The sequence below is a fragment of the Ceratotherium simum genome, chromosome 12 (genome assembly GCF_057802395.1).
Source record: "Ceratotherium simum simum isolate JZ-2026a chromosome 12, ASM5780239v1, whole genome shotgun sequence".
In the NCBI taxonomy this organism is placed as follows: Eukaryota; Metazoa; Chordata; class Mammalia; order Perissodactyla; family Rhinocerotidae; genus Ceratotherium; species Ceratotherium simum.
In genome coordinates, this window is record NC_141911.1 from 39819204 (window position 1) to 39834928 (window position 15725).

The 15725-nt window shown below is 40.8% G+C and overlaps 1 pseudogene; it reads left to right on the forward strand.

Moving 5' to 3' along the window:
* The first annotated feature begins 14171 nt into the window (after window positions 1-14171).
* LOC101391628 (oocyte-expressed protein homolog) lies at window positions 14172-15310 on the forward strand (annotated as a pseudogene).
* The last annotated feature ends 415 nt before the right edge of the window (window positions 15311-15725 follow it).

The following is a 15725-nucleotide window of genomic DNA, read 5'->3' on the forward strand; positions in this document are numbered from 1 at the left end:
TCTTCTGAAATTCTAACACTCAGAGACCAATTTCAAGGACATACATTAATCCAAAATGTCTCCCATGATGTTCTCCAAACTTCAAGACTTTAAAAAACAGCTTTTTGGGAAAGATGTGAGTAAATCACTTTCCTCACCCTTTTGGGGGATCTAAAATCATCTGAACTTTTACATTTTTAATTTCTTGGTCTAGAAAACTAATCATAGAATAAACAAAGTTGAATTGACTGATTCACATGAAAACTATCATTTTTTGTTTGTTTTGGTTTTTTACCCAAATATGGGTAATCACCTAAGTTGCCGCCCCTATGCTTTAGGACCAAAACTTTCATTTTCTGCTTCAAGCTTGGAAATAAGACATTAAAGCAAAGTGAGTAGGTGCCACACTTAGCTATTTGGGTCAGTGTTTTCTGTGTGTCTAGCCAAGTATCAGCATCTGGCTTAGTAAAGAAATTATTAGGATCTTACCTTCTAAAGGTGACCTGCACAACTGTGTTAGTTATTGAAGCAAGTTTAATGGCAAAAGTTCATATGTGAGAATCAACCTTTATAAACTCTGGCTATACTGCTTACACATCTCAGACACTTATTCTGCATGAATAAAGTGAGAGAGTTTGATTGGACAGCCTTTAAGTGTACTTTTAGCTTTTAGATTCTAAAATTTTTAATTTTTTAGAGAGAAACACATGCGATTCTATTAATTTAGGATCTCAGTTTTACCCTATCCTAAAATTATTCATGAACCTATAAGTTAGTAAAGGGATTACTATTTTAAACACTATTAGTGTCCACTCAATATCTATTTCCCTTTCCTCCTTGCTAAAAGAACTCTGATTTCATGTATGCCCATACTGTGTTCAGCTACAATACTGCATTTTCAGATACCCTTGCCAATGCGGTGATGATGAGATGGAAGCAGAAGTTACTGAATGAGGCTTCCAGAAAAGCTCTTTCAAAGAGGGCAGACATCTGGAAGGTATCTTTCACTGCTTGGCCTTTCTCGTCCTCCTGCCTGAAACTTGGACACAATAGTAGAGGTAGAGCAGCCATCGTGTGAATACAAGGCAACAGGCACGGCTGAGCAGAAAAATGCCAGTTTCCTAGGACTGTGATGACAAAGAATCACAAACTGAATGGCTTAAACCTACAGAAATGTATTTTCTCACTGGAGGCTAGAAGTCTAAAATCAAGGTGTCCATAGGGCCATGTCCACTTTGAAGCCTCTAGGGGAGGATCCTTCGTTGGCTCTTTTGCTTCTGGTAGCCCCAGGTATTCCTCAGCTTGTGGCAGCATTACTCCGGTCTCTGCCTCTGTCATCACATGGCCATCTTCCTGTGTGTCTCTTCCTAAATTTCCCACTTCTTATAAGAACACCAGCCGTATTGACTTAGGGCCCACCCTAATGACCTCTTCTTAACTTGACTACATCTGCAAAGAAAGACTCTATATCCAAATAAGGTCACATTCACAGGTACTGGGGATTAGGACAGCAACATCTTTGTGGGGGTTGGGGGGGACACAATTCAACCCACAACAGTCCCGATGGCATTCTGGAGCTGCTTTACCAGCTCTGGATTTCTACTTCTGAACTTATTACATGAGAAAAATAAAGCCTGCAATTTGTTTAAGCCTGTATTTATTCAGAATTTTCTGTATTCACAACAGAACTCAATTCCTAACTGACACAGTAACTTCGAAGTGAAAGCTATGGTAATTAAAAAATTATCTGTCATGTAGAGCCTACTTATTCAGAGGACAGTTTGTAATTTTTTAAAGACAGAGACCATTATTCTCTTATTTAGGAGTGGGGCGATGGGTGGGAACCTGTGCTCGGCTAAGATTTTTCTGGTCATAATTTAAAGATCAAACCTGTTTTCAAAATATAGTTTGCCAGATACTGAAAAGGTCAGTGGACATGTATTCAGCAGCCAAATTTAGGCCCTAACCCTGCACTGGACTCACAGCCGTCTCAGATATGTCTTCATTAGTCACCGCTGCACACCTCAGTGAATGAGAACATAAATGCAGCTTTTGTGCTTAAATTACCAGAAGCACAGTTTACTTGTCCAACACAATCAGGTTCAATTTTATGGCACTATCTTTCTGCCAAGTGTGGTGCTCAGAAATATATATGCCAGAAAACACTTTAAGCAGCCAACACTGAAATTTGCCTTAATTTTGTGAGAGCTGCTAGGAGTCCGTAGACCATTTTCGTGGCATCCATACGAGGCACATAACCATGATTCATTCATCTTATTTTTGGGCTCCAGCAGTGGGGACAAGCAATTACTTCCATCATCTCTGTCAGTCAGAGAGCCCTGAATTGTTCACTTTATTGCTCAGTGGCCTCAGTAAAGACTGACATCACAATAAATAGATACTCCTATCACTTCTTCTTAAGAAAGATGAGAGCAAAGTTCATGTCAGAACTTTACATCCAAAAAACATTTATTGAGTGCCTATCTTGTGCCAGACTAATGCCAGGCATTGAGGATTAAACAAATAAGACACAATCTCTACCTTCAAGAAGCCTACAGTTTTGTTACAGAGATAGACAAGCCAACCGATAATTGCAAGACACTGAAATCAATCCTGAGACTGGTTTAAGAACAGACGTTAGGGAAGCACACAGACAGGGCAATTAACTCCTCTTTGGGCAGTCAGAGTCAAGTTTCTGATTAAACTGGTGTCAAAAGTTAGACCTGAGGAGTTAGCCAGGTGAGAGGGAACAGCAGATGCCAAGGCCCGGAAGTAAGAGAGCACATGACATATTTGGAGACCTGCATGGAGTTTGATATGGTGGAGTATGAGATGGAAAATGTCAGTAAAACTAAATGAAATGTGGTCCATATTCCAGAGGCATTAGGGAGTCACTAGAACAGTTGTGAGTCAGACAGTTACATGATCAGGTTTGTTGTGTTTTAGGAAATATCTTTCTGGCAACAGTATACAGAATGGAATAGAATAGAGCAGGACCAGACATGGAGAAACCACTAGGAGTCTGCTGTAGTCCTCTATGGGCAGAGGAGTAGAGAGAAAAGAATGAAGAGACACAATTAAGGAGTAAAATTGCCAGCACTTGATGAGTTATCAGACTTAGCAGGAACCCAAAGATGACATTAAAATTTATGGTATAGTTAACTGGTGTGTGTGGTTGTGAGAAGGTGTTCCTATAGGTTAAAAATTAGGAAACAACAAAAATTGTTAATTCCCTAGTACTGATGCTAAAAATCCGTATTCAAATTTCATCTTCATATTTAATGAGGTAAATGAATTCTGATCCTAATCAAATTTCTAATATAATAACATTGAATTTTTTAAAATATGAAAATCAAATTTACTTTAGAAACTAGATATTGATGGGGATGAATGATGAAACTAAAATATGTAGAGTATAAAAGTCATAATGCATGAATCGATAGTTCTCAATTATTTCCATCTCACAGTTTTCTTGAGTCCCACACCTTCCCACACCTCAACTCTAGTGAATGGTCCGTATAACCTTGTACTGCTAATGTAGGGCATGGCAATATTTCTTTTTTGTAGCAAATGAAAATGATATTTTGGATCCAAAAGGAGCTTCGGAGATAATGAAACATGGAATCTTTAAGTTGGAACTGTTGTATAACAACATTAAAAGATTTTAAGATAAAATCTCAGAATACCATTATGCAACACAAGGAGCACATGTTTGATAACTATTATAAGTGAGAGGGCCTCAGACATGCAGTTGTGTGACTTAAATGAGGCCGTGTTTGTAAGTCACCAAGCACAGTTCTCAGTGATTGATATAACAGGGGAGACTATCAACCAAAATCCATTCTCTGTTTTGTTCTGGTTACAAGGTTGCCCAGCCAGACTGCATTTCCCAGCTTTCTCTGCTGTTAGGTATAGCAACAGGACAATATTCACCAAAGGAACGTGAGCAGAAATAATGAGTGCCACTTCTAAACCTGGACCTTATGATATGCAGAAATTCCTCCACATTGTCTCTTTTCTTCAAACTGAACACAGGCATGACTGCAACCCAGCAGATGAGGACAATGCCTTAGGGAATGGCATGAGAATAGGCAGAGGGAGCTTGGGTCCCTGGGTGGCCCCGTGGAGCAGAGTTGCCTGCCTCCCTGCCTGGACTGATGTGAAGGAAAATAAACATTTTGTCCCTTAAGCCACTGTACTGCCAGGTGTATCTGTTACAGCAGGTTTGTCTTTGTCCCAAATAATACAACTTCTTTCTTTTTCTTGGTCTTTGCCAACCCAACTATTTCATTTTTGCAATGTTATCTTCCATGGGTATAAATATTTTGTATTTATAAATATAAAGCTATATTTATAGCTGCAATCACAGTGTACATGTTATTTTACACTCTGTTATTCTCATTTCTCATATCACAACCATTTCCAGGATCAAAATTATCTTCAATTATTTATTTTAAAACAGAAAATGAAATCACTCAGAGAAGATTAGCACAAGGCAAAAATAGTTTGGGTTCTTTGAGATTCTTCCTTTACATAATGACTGTTGTATCCACAGGTGTATGTAGTGATTAGAGAAGGTTAGAGGAAGTGACATCATCAAGATGGCACCATTGGTCATTCCCGACTTCAGTCTCTTCACAAGAAGACCAGCTATCAACTATACACAGACAAGACACCATTATGAAAATCTCAGAACTGGGGCTTGAGGCTGAAGCACCTCCTGGACCACAGAGACCTGGAAGGACTTCATTAGAAGGGTAAGAGAAGCGGCTACATTCTGACTGCATCACCCCTGCCCCAGGTCAGCAGGGGGCCCACCTCAGCCTAAGGTTTCTCCAGTGGGTGAAGAGACCCCAAGGTGGACATCCAGTCCCCCCCCCAGCATTGTGAAATGCTTCCCAGGGGACTCACTCAGGTCTAGCCTCTCAGGGATCACTGTGGGAATCTGTGGGGTTCACCAACGGGGATCAGATAGAGACAGAGAAGGGGGGCAGGGCTTACAGAAACCAGCACTGAGATCTTGGCAAACCACATTCTTTCTTGAAGTGGTCCCCCAGCATAGATCCCAGCCAGGAGCTCTGCCCATCTGCATGGCTAGTAGTCCTGTCTAGCCAGGGAGCTCAGTGGTAGTTCTGCCTAATTTGGCTCCCCAGTCAACAGGCCATAGTGGCCTTGGAGCCCATTCTACCGACCTGCCCAGATAGGGAAGCAAATTCATAGCCCTGCCCAATTGCTGAGCATAGCCTCCAGTCCCCGCCCATCCAGGAAGCCTGGCCAGAAAACCAGGCAATCTTGGAGCTCAATGTATAGACCTGTTAGGGCAGAAAGCCAAGGTGGCAGACTGGCCCAGCTGTTGGGCATAGCCTCTGGCCCCACAAAACCAGAGAGCCTAAACAGTGACCCTGGGCTGCTTTGGAGCCTACCCTACACTACCATCAAGCTGCAGAGCCCAGACTACAGTCCTGGTGTTGGAATTTAAACATTTCGCTACAAAAAACCAACTAAACACAAAAGAAGACAGTAATGCAATAAATGAGGAACAAAAAACCTATGAGGCTTATAGAAAACAAATAACAAAATGACAGAAGTAACCTACCAAGTGTGACTCATGAAGAAACAGAAAATTTGAACAGACCGATGACAAGTAAGGAGATTAATTCAGTAATCAAAAATCTCCCAACAAAGAAAAGTCCCGGACCTAAGTGAATGTTACCAAACATTTAAAGAAGATTTAATGCCAATCCATCTCAAACTCTTCCAAAAGTCTAAGAGAAGGGAATACTCCCAAACTTATTTTATGAAGCCAGCATTACCCTGGTGCCAAAGCCAGACAAGGACACTACAAGAAAAGAAAATTACAAGTCAATATCCTTGATAAATATAGATAGCAAAAACTCTCAACAAAATACTAGCAAACCAAGTTCAACAGCACATTATAGGCATGTGATGCAGTCAGAGTGTAGGAATACGCCATGATCAAGTGGGATTTATCCCTGGGATGCAAGAATTGTTCAACATATGCACATCAATAAATGTGACATACATTAAAAGAATGAAATATAAAAATCACATGATCATCTCAATTGATGCAGAAAAAGCATTTGGCAAAATTCAGCATCCATTCATGATAAAAATTCTCAACAAATTGGGTATTAAAGGAACGTACCTAAACATAATAGAGAGTCATATATGACCAGCTCAGAGCTAACATCATACTCAATGGTGAAAGGTTGAAAACTTTTCCTCTAAGATCAGGAACAAGACAAGGGTGCCCACTCTCTCAACTGTTATTCAACATAGTAATAGAAGTCCTAGCCAGAGCAATCAGGCAAGAAAAAGAAATAAAAGGCATCCAAATCAGAAAGGAAAAAGTAAAATTGTCTGTTTGCAGATGATCTGATCTTCTGTATAGAAGATCCTAAAGACTCCACCAAAACAATTAGAAGTAATAAACAAATTCAGTAAAGTTGCAGGATACAAAATCAACAAACAAAAATCAGTTGCCTTTCTATATACTACCAATAAACTACCTGAAAAAAGAAATAAAGAAAACAATCTCATCTACAATAGTATCAAAAACAATAAAATACTTAGGAATAATTTTAACTAAGGAGGTTAAATATCTGTACACTGAAAACTATAAGACATTATAGTCTATAGATGAAAGAAATTGAAGAAAACACAAATAAATGGAAAGATATCCCATATTCATGGACTGGAAGAATTAATATTGTTAAAATGTCCATACTACCCAAAGCCATATAGATTGCATAGATTCAATGTAATCTCTATCAAGATTCCAATGGCATTGTTTACAGAAATAGAAAAAACAATCCTAAAATTCAGATGGAATCACAAAAGACACTGAATAGCCAAAGCAATCCTGAAAAAGAAGAACAAAGCTGGAAGCATCACACTTCCCTATTTCAAACCATATTTCAAAGCAATAGCAATGAAAACAGTATGGTACCAGCATAAAAATAGACACAATGATAAATGGAACAGAATCAAGAGCCCAGAAATAAGCCAATACATGTATAGTCAAATAATATTTGACAAGGGAGCCAAGAATACTCAATCGGGAAAAGATAGTCTCTTCAATAAATGGTGTTGGGAAAACTGGATATTACATGCAAAAGAATGAAACTGGACCCCTATCTTACACCACTCACAAAAATCAACGCAAAATGGATTAAAGACTTAAATGTGAGATCTGAAACCATAAAACTCCTGGAAGAAAACATAAGGGAAAAGCTCCTTGACATTGATTTTGGCAATGATTTTTTGGATATAACACCAAAAGCCCAAGCAAGAAAAGCAAAAATAAATAAGTGGGACTATATCAAACTAAAAGTTCCTGCATGCAAAAGAAATAATCAACAAAATCAAATGACAACCTTCAGAATGGGAGAAAATATTTGCAAGCCACATATCTGATAAGGGATTATTATCCAAAATATAAAACCAACTCATACAACTCAATAGCAAAAAAACAAATGACCTGATTAAAAAATAGGCAAAGGGTCTGAATAGACATTTTTCCAAAGAAGATATTCAAATGGCCAACAAGTACGTGAAAAGGTGCAATATCACTAATTATTAGGAATACGCAAATCAAAACCATAATGAGATATCATGTCACACCTGTCAGAATGGCTATTCTGAAAAAGACAAGAGATAATGTGCTGGTGAGGATGTGGTGAAAGGGAACCTTTGTGAACTGTTGGTGGGAATGTAAATTGGTACAGCACTAAAGAAAACAGTATGGAGGTTCCTCAAAAAATTAAAAATAGAACTATCATATGATCCAGCAATTCTGCTTCTGGATATATATTGGAAGGAAATGAAATCACTATCTTGAAGAGGTATGTGCACTCCCATGTTCATTGCAGTGTTATTTATAATAGCCAAGACATTGAAACAACCTAAGTGTCCAACAATGGATGAATGGATAAAGAAGATGTGGTATGTACATATACAGTATTAGTTTTTCTCTGTCTGATTTATTTCACATAGCATAATACCCTCAAGGTTCATGCATGTTGTTACAAATAGCAGAATTTCCTTCTTTTTTATGGTTGAATAACATTTCATTATATGAAATATTATATATATATATACACTCACACACACGTATGTTGTTTGTCAAGCAGAAAATTTTTTTTTGTGTGTGTGAGGAGATCAGCCCTGTGCTAACATCCGCCAATCCTCCTCTTTTTTTTTTTTTTTTGCTGAGGAAGACGGCCCTGGGCTAACATCTGTGCCCATCTTTCTCCACTTTATATGGGACGCCGCCACAGCATGGCTTGCCAAGCAGTGCGTCGGTGCGCGCCCGGGATCCGAACCAGCGAACCCCGGGCCGCCACAGCGGAGCGCGCGCACTCAACCGCTTGCGCCACCGGGCCGGCCCCCAGAAAATTTTTAAAGTATCAATTTCTCAATAGCTGACTCCTCTGGGTTGGACCACTAGAAAACCTAACTCCCCTTACCCAACAATTGCTCTCTTCCTAAAACTGCCTAATTTCCTAAGCGGAAGTTGAAATCATCCTAAAAGTCTCAAGAATTTTCCTGAAGAGCAAATGACCTATTGTGATTTTTCTCTTTATGGAAGAACAATGTATATCTTTAATTTTCTGACACCTGAAAGATTGTGATTTTGCTTCCCTGAGAAGCTTAGCAAGAAATAATTCAATTTAGTATTATTTCAAAATGGTAAAACTTATTAAAATACTCTGGATAATATGGCAATTTAAGGGTACACACAGGATTAGACTGGAACTTCGTGGCTCTTGTAGAAAAGGAAACCAACTAAGTAAACCATTTTCAAATCATTTTAAAAGCGTTTATTAAGCACCTACAATATGCAAAGCTCTGTCTCAGATACTCTCCCTCTCCCATGAGCAAGTCATAGTCATTGTCTTTGCAATCTAGTGGGGATAACAGACATATAACTAACTAATAAAAATTCATAGTAGAATAAAATGAGCTCTATAATACTGGCATAAGCAAAGTACATTTGGATCATCTTGGAAGGAGAAAGTAATAAATAATAAATTTTGAGGAAGAGGGTGGGGGAAAAAGAAAGAAAGAGTCTAATAGTGGAGAATAAAATCAGTGTTTACCTCCCCACCACCACCACCATTCCCATTTCTCAACCCCCAAGAATCACCTTCCTCTAAGATGTTTGAGAAAAAGGATGTTTGCCTTACATTTGCTCCTGAGTCACCCTCTTGGCAGCTGCTTCTCTGAGTCACTTGCTCCTCTCCCTTGCCCTTATCTCTGACTTGATTCTCCATCCTGGTCCCCACCAGGAGGATCTGGGGTTCCTTTTCTCATGATACAATGATGATTTCCATGGAAGGATATAAGGTCACACTTCCTTTTATTACTCTTCTCTTTAATTTCCCACAAAAACACTAACACAGAACTTACGCATATCTAGTAGACAATTAAAGAGTTGGCGAAAACTAAGGTGATTCATAATATAGGAGGAGAAAACTTAAAAGTTGATGACAAATAAGACAATTCTCACAGCCCAAGAGGAAAAGTTATAAGTTCTTTTCAGGTGTCCTTTTGTGGAAACATCCTAGTTCCTAACTTTGCTCCCTTTGCATGAAGTCCAGCCTCCTCTTGCCCCTTCCAAGAATGGCTTAGTCCTTCAGTCCTCCAAATGCAAATCCTTACTACCACTGTATAAACCCCACCCTTACCCCTGAGCCTCTACCTGGATAGCTCAAGGACACGATAGCAATAGCAGCGCATTGTTTTAATGGGGAGACTCAGAAACCAGCCGAGATGAGCTTTGCACTTCAAGTTCAATCTCTCTTTTGAGGTCTCTGTGCCAATCTATGTAAACCTGTGCATCCTCATCATTCTTGCACCTCTCCTAGTGGATAACTATTGGACTAAACACACCTCATACACGTTTTCTAGTAGAAACATTACTTTCCAAAGATAATACACTCTAAACTCATATTAAAGAAGATAAACTTTCTAAATGTGAAGCTATCTGCCTATATTCCCCTGCCCACAAAGGAAAGAACACTTTACAAGGTTGTGCCAAGAAGTTTTGGTTTCTTTTTCCTACTTCCAAGTAATTTCCAGAGGCCTACCTGTGCTTCACAAATAAAGACTACCTTTCCAAGAAACAGAACCATCTACCCTGATGGCCAACGTTAGTTACATAAAGATGAAGAAGAAGCTTTCCAAGTTCTTTCTTTCTTGAATTCATGGGTAGGCCTTTTCCTCTCAATGATTCCTGTTAGAGTAAGGGAGACAGTGGAAGGATGGCAATAGACAGAAACTGGTAGAGTTGCCTGGTGTACAATGACCCCATACTCTTCCTTAGGATAACAGACTCCACCCCCTTAATCTCAGGAATGCACATGTAACCAGCCTGAGCCAACCTTGGTACTTCCTATTCTCAGCCATGGGAATTCATCCAAGGGTTGGAAACATGAATTAAGTCCAGCCGATCAGAGTCTTGCCCCAGGATTTTTTAACCTAAAAATGGATGAGAGAAGCCCCTTTTCTTCTAAAAACGATGAAAGCCCAGGACTTACTAAAACCCTTTTTTCTACCATAAAGAAAGAGGCTCCGCTCCACAGTAAAATAGAATAAAACCAGTATGCATAGGAAAGCAGAAATGAGATTCGGAAGAGTGTGCTATTTGGTGTTTGAGTGCCTGGTTCCAGTCACTGAGGTCTTCAAAATTGCTGTACTTCCTAAGAATCATGCTTCAATTCTCTGAGTTATTCCAGTATTCTCTTAATTTAGTTCAAATTTCACTTAAACTAGATTGAATTGAGTTTCTCTTCCTGCAAACAAAATGTTCCTAAGACTATACCCTGTCCAGACCAAATTACCTTCCCTAAGGGTGGGGATGAAGATAGGAAAAGTTACCCTTCCAGTAAACATACATAAATCCTACATGTGCAATCAGAAAACACCTTTCTGGCTCATGGCATTATTCTACATATAGCCAAATGTGACTCTTCGGAAAAGGATTTTCTAGCATGCTAATATGATATCTCTGATCCTGTATATCCTAATCAATCAGTTGTTGAATAGAGCTCTGTGGGAGACCCTGGCCAGTCCTGCTGGGCCTAGCCCCTCCTAAGTATTGAACCAATTGCATATGCCATGGAATTGTCTTCAAAACACAACTGCAATACATCTATGCATGCAGTGTCTAGTAATTATTGACTAACCTATGGTCAATGAAGCAAAATGGTGATGAGGCACACCAAAAATCGTCCTTGAAATCAGTTTTATCCAAGCCATAAAGCTTGCTAAAGTCTTTTTCTCTTCTTCCAACTTTACAAAAAGCATGATAGAGTTTAAAGTAGCACAATTGATGAGAAGTTTTGTAAGCCTCTAATGGAGGCTTCCCTGGTCTGAGAGAACTAACCGTGGTCATGCAGGATGCCATTGCCACTAACCCAAGCCCACCTCCTATGAAGACCTAGGGAGACTCAAGGAACTACATTCAACAAATATCCCCCCACCTGATATTTCCTGATGCTTTGCTGCATGTATTTTCTTTGGGAATATCACAATAGCACATAACTTCTGTAACATTTGTGTGTCAATTCACAAATCCTCTGACCCGGTCGTATGAAGAACTACTTCAGGACCATAGAAATCAAGAAAAACTGGGAAATGTAGAATCTAGTGAAGTCTTTACCAATGTCTAGACCAGAGAGAGCTGGGTACCTTCTAGACATTCAGGCAAAGGCCCTAGTTGTTACCAAGGAGTGAGAGCCCTCAGTGTCTACATTATGTATCTTCACTACAATCATACACTTCAAAAGCAATATAAGTTATTAACATGTAACCCAGATGTCAGATGAGTCCCTTTGCCTCTTAAGATGGTTCAAACTCCCATTCCATATTTCTCTGGTAAGAGTCCAGTGCCCATCCCCAAATTCCTGGAAGTTCCCAGAGCACTTTCATTCTTATTGTTGATTCTGGCTCTGAATGCTGCTTCTTCTGATTAGTTTAATTGACAGATTATCTTGCCCTGTGGCACACGCTGTCTTTATTCTGCATCACATTAACCCAAACATGGAACTCATCCTCTGATTCCCCCAGGACACATGTTCACACATGCACTACATTTGTACAAGGCATCTATGCATATAGCAGAATTTACTAAAAATTTGGGACAGTGAAGGTGGAGTTTACATCACAGAAACAAAAAGATCATAAAACTAAACACTGCATATTCTACACCTTAACAGATTTTAAGATATATCACTGTACTGCTCCAGCAGTCCCTCTCTCACACTCCCCATCGACTCAGTTTTCTCCACCTCCAGGCCTTTACTGTAGAGTTTAGCTATGACTGTTCTTTCTTTGTCTCCAGCTATCCATGCCCTCGGGATGCACCATCCACCCAAGTAACGTATGGAGTACTTCCCTAAAACAGATTCTGATCCCAGCTGTCAAGATTTTCTTCCCCCTAGTATACATAGAATGAATTAAATCCTGAAACTGAAAGATTCTAAAGCATTCTAGCTTTTTCTTGCACTAAATTTCACAGGTTCTTACATGGGAATAAGAAAAGCTCTCAACTTACTTCACATCTCTTACAGGTGAAGAGCATTGTGCTGCCCAGTTCATTCACTGCAGGTAAGTCCCATCAAGCAATGATATTTTTACTATATGATATTTTTACTATACTCTTGGAAATTGGTCTCTGAGAACATTTAGGTTTTTAATAATGCATAATAAATTAATTTAATCCCAAATTAAATTTGAAAAGACATATTCGCAAAAACGGAAAGTAAGTTAGATTCCTTCCTGTAGCAGAACATGTGGGATTGAAGAATTTAAATGACATCAGGAAACAGCTGTCTCCAGATAGATGTGTGTATCATCTAAAGTGATTAATAACCACATTATTTTGAACATTAAAATGGCTGTTTTCCCAATTCTGCAAGATCATTCCAGTCAAAGAAATTGTTTATTTTCTATTTTGATGTGAGTGTTGGTATAGGGAGCAGGCATCACTCCTCCCCTGGAGAGAGTGGATAATGAATATGGCCAAATGATCCATGGATTTGAATTCTTTCCTTTGAGTCCAGAAATATGCTCTCGTGGGCTGTTCCAGGGCATAGAGGGCTGGAGTTTTAATGCTGTGGCCTAGGCTCCCAGCTACCTAGAGCCAATTCAAGACTAGGAGAATCGGGTGGCGTGTGGTTAGCCACCTTTCCTCCTCAGAACTGTGGAGGTGATGTCAATTCCACCAGTGTTGCTGGCTTCAACTGTGTCTCTGATCTCTAACTCCTCCCACCCCCAGAATCTGCTTAGACTGACTCATAGACTCAGCACAAACCTTCTCTCCCATATCTCAGTGCACTCCAGCCCCAGTCACCTCTGTGCAGTTCCGCAAACACACGAGGCATGTTCTGGTCTCAGAGCCTTTGTACTGCTGCTTCTGTGACTGGAGAGTCTGTCCCCCATATATCCCCATGGCAACTTCACTCACTTCATCTCCTCAGAAAGGCTGTCTCTGACCACCTTACCTAACACGGGATCCTTGTCATCCTTCATCCCTCTTTCTTGCTTGATCTTTCTTCATAGAACTTATCACTATCTGACAGTATATGGTAACTTATGGTCTGTCTCCACACTAGAAAGTCTCTGAGGTCAAAGACTTTGTTCAGTTCACCACTGTGTCTTGTGTGCCTAGAACAGTGCCTCTCACTCACACAGTATATCGAATTAACCGATAAATGAGTGAATGGGTGATAGCCCTGGAAGAAACTGTGCAGCTTAGTACATGGCCTTTTGAGATAACAAATCTAGTTCAAGTTCTGGCTCCTCGATTTACAAGCTGTCTGGACTTCCCCACGTCACTTATGCTGTCTCACAGGACTATGTACAGACTAAATGAGGTAACATATGAAAGTCATGTAGCATGATAAGCATTGTTTTCACATTCTTTCAGCCATCTTATTTTATAGATGAGGAACCAGAGGTAGACTGAGGCGGAGTGACTGGGCAGCATCTCTAATCTTGGGGATATCTTGTGCAGAGAAGGACACAAATCTCCCATGCCCTCATAAAGGCATCCTCAACCGGTATCAAAACCCTTAAAAACCGGAAACGGTAAAGTGGGCGGGGCCGCGAGCCAATCGGGAGTCCGGGACAGCTGGTCCGGTGCGCTCCTGGGCAGCTGTGCTCGCATGGCGGGCGACGCAGGTGCTGCTGAGGCCCGAGGGGCGAATGGACGCCTGCTCAGTCCCTGACCGTGTCGCTGAGGTGACCGCTGCTGCCACCACGGGCTCGCACCTGGCCATGGTAGTTTCCTGTGCAGGAGCTGAGAGACCCGTTGGTGTTTTACCTGGAGGCTTGGCTGGCTCACCCGATCTTCGGCCCAGACCAAGCCGTGATTCCAGAAATGGAGTGGATGAGCCATGCCCTGCTGATGGTGGACATAGTTAAGCCCGGGAACTTAGTTGAAATCACCATCTTTGGACAGCCCCATGTACAAAATTGGGTGGAGAGAGTACCCCTGAGCCTCACATCCTGGCACCGGGAACACCGGGCCCAAGGTGAGGGTCTTTGAAAACCTGCATGAGGAGGGAGCCACAGGTCAACCACTTGGCTGTACCTGGCTTCCTTACAGCCTCTCTCACCTTCCCAAAACTTTTTGCACTTTTCTAACTCCAGTATGCTGCATGCAGCCCCCAGGCATCCCTTTGTGAGAGGAATCCAAGTAGGACCTTGGTAACATTAAGCTGAGATCTGATGCATTCAGGCCCATCACTAGCCATGCCAGCCTCAGCTTGGTTATGCCACTATTTCTAGATCCCAGGTCCAGAGCCTCCACCCTGAAAAATGATGTTGCCACCTCCCCACCCCACTCCACCCCAATAATGGAGTAGTTTAAAACAACAAGCATTGGTGCCGGCCTGGTAGTGCGAGTGGTTAAGTGCGTGCCCTCTGCTGCGGCGAACTGGTTCGGATCCCAGGCGCACACCGAAGCTCTGCTTGGCAAGCCATGTTGTGGCGGCGTCCCATACAAAGTGGAGGAAGACGGGCACGGATGTTAGCCCAGGGCCAGTCTTCCTGAGCAAAAAAAGAGGAGGATTGGCAGATGTTAGCACAGGGCTGATCTCCTCACAAAAAAAAAGAAAAAAAAAAAACAGCAAGCATTTTTCTTTATCCAGTTGAGAAGATGGAACAACTTGAGGAGTTCTTGAAGGTCCATGCATCTTGTCCCCAGACTCCCCAGCATCCTGTTGTGTTAAGTATTGTCAGGAGCATTGTGAGAACAGTCCTGCTTCTGCTACTAAAGTTCAAGAGAAGCAAGTATTCATAATCTCTACATTCCTTTTTCCTGTGTCTCGATGGGTAGTGGTTTATTTTGATGCAAATATGAATTTGTACTGCCATTCTAGTAAAGAAATGAATTTCCTTTTTGTTAGTGGCCGAAAGATCTTTGCTCACTTAAAATTAAGCAAATTTATGAAAGATTGACTCTGTTCATTCATGTCCTGATGTTACGGGTAGGTAAAAGGCTGATAAGTAGTGGTTTTATTTTGGGGTTTTTCCCTTAGTTTCTACCATTTTGAAACTACTAACCCTTTTATGATTTTATGGTCAGAGTCAGGCCCTCAAGTACAGGGGGCAGAGATGCAGGGGCAATCTGCTTTGGGTTTTTTACATCATTTGTTCTCAAACTTTAAAATCTGTAAGAATCACCTTGAGAGCTTGCTAAAACACAATTTCCTAGG